The sequence below is a fragment of the Propithecus coquereli genome, unplaced genomic scaffold (genome assembly GCF_000956105.1).
Source record: "Propithecus coquereli isolate 6110/MARCELLA unplaced genomic scaffold, Pcoq_1.0 Scaffold226, whole genome shotgun sequence".
Classification (NCBI taxonomy): domain Eukaryota; kingdom Metazoa; phylum Chordata; class Mammalia; order Primates; family Indriidae; genus Propithecus; species Propithecus coquereli.
The window spans coordinates 669,777-671,487 of NW_012147797.1; positions in this window are offsets into that span (position 1 = coordinate 669,777).

The window sequence follows — 1,711 nt, forward strand, 5'->3', positions numbered from 1 at the left end:
ATTTTGACTTTCAATTCATCGTAAACAAATAGCATTCATCGTTCCCTTTAAAAAGGACAAACAGATGACTACTTCAGTTGGATCCCATCGAGATACACAACTGTGTGGAACTAAATATTTGTACTATGTGGTCATGGTGACTTTCTGAGAGGTAGTGGCTGTTGCGGGCTGGATTCGTGACTGTGATTTATTATTTAACTATGGACTGTGTTCACTACAGCAGGGAGCCTCTCTTCCTGCGGCTCCTTTGAGATCTGTGACTGTCATAATACTTTGCACAGTGGTTTGGACATCATTCTCAGTTGCAGGTTCCCTCTGAACTCCTCCAAAAGGGTTGATTTTCATAACCTCAGTGGAACACACAGAGAATTCATGCCCAAGCTTATTGACTCTGATACCCAGTGTGTTCATAGGAGCATGAACCATAGGCAGCTGTTCTTGTGGGTCCCGGTTGTCAGGTGGGAAATTATGAAGAGCTTCATGCTGCTCTAAATAATTAAAATTAATACTGGGAAAAAACCTGTTCAATTAGCATCAGATTCCTTACAGATATGGAATATTAAGCCAATGTCTTAAGAGACAAGTATGCATCTGATACAAATATTTAAGCAGGAATAATTTTTAGTCTGCCTGGACTACTCAACAAAATATATCATTTCAATAGCTCTTAATAAAGAAGCTAAGCATTCCGGGCACGTGTGAGTGTGTGTGTTTGTTACTTAGAGAAGCCAAGGAATCCAGCTTTTAATGTGAGTGTGCCTTCCATATTCTCCCCAGGTCCCTTAACCCCCTCAATTTTCTTAAAATCATTCATACCTGGTAACTTTTGGAGGATAAGAGGTGGGACAAAAGGGAGTCACACACACAAATCTTTTAAGAAATACTGAATAACAAAGACAGGTTTTAATACTGGAACGAATGCCAAGAAGACAATTGCAGGAATGTTTACTCTATGGCACTTGAAAACCTATAAGTAAAATAACTTGGGAGTATTGTACCTCAAGCATTCATAACATTTCACACCACAAATAGCATTGGTGAGCCTCCAGTGTCCAAACCTCAGCTCCACATACGATGCTGAGAAAAACATAACAATGTGAAAGTCTGGACTCAAAGTAAAAGTAAGAATATAAACAAGCTCTATTCTTAGACCTTGTGATCCTCTGAGCTTTATACTTTTAGGTTTGTCATTAGATGGTTGATAGTTTGTTTTCTCATTATTTTAATTGTCTGCATCATTTTTAAAAGGCCTGTCAAAGATAGCTTATAAAAAAAACGACATTTGAATCATTAAGGAATCATATTATGATATCCCAGATCTGAAAGTAGAAAGTGCATTTTGATGCTATCATTTGAGAATTTGGGTCAGCTCTCCTGGGAGCTCTGAATTTGATATTCATTTCCTTTCTCAGCTGCATTTTCTTCACTGAAAAGACAGTTCAGTGAAGCATATAGGACAGATGTTGTGGATGAGAAAGAAAACGGAAAACAAACAAAACTGTGCTATGGGGTGCATTTGGGAGGAGATGAAATAGAATTCAGTACGGTTATTTCTCCAGAATATCCCAACCAATGATAGCATCTATTCCTGAGGCCAAAGACCTTACTGCTAAAACTGCCTGCTTAAGTATAATCTAAGTTATAATCTAAGAAATCAGTTTGGGGGAATAAACAAGGGACTCTCCGGTGTGTTTTTAAAAAAAAAAAAAAA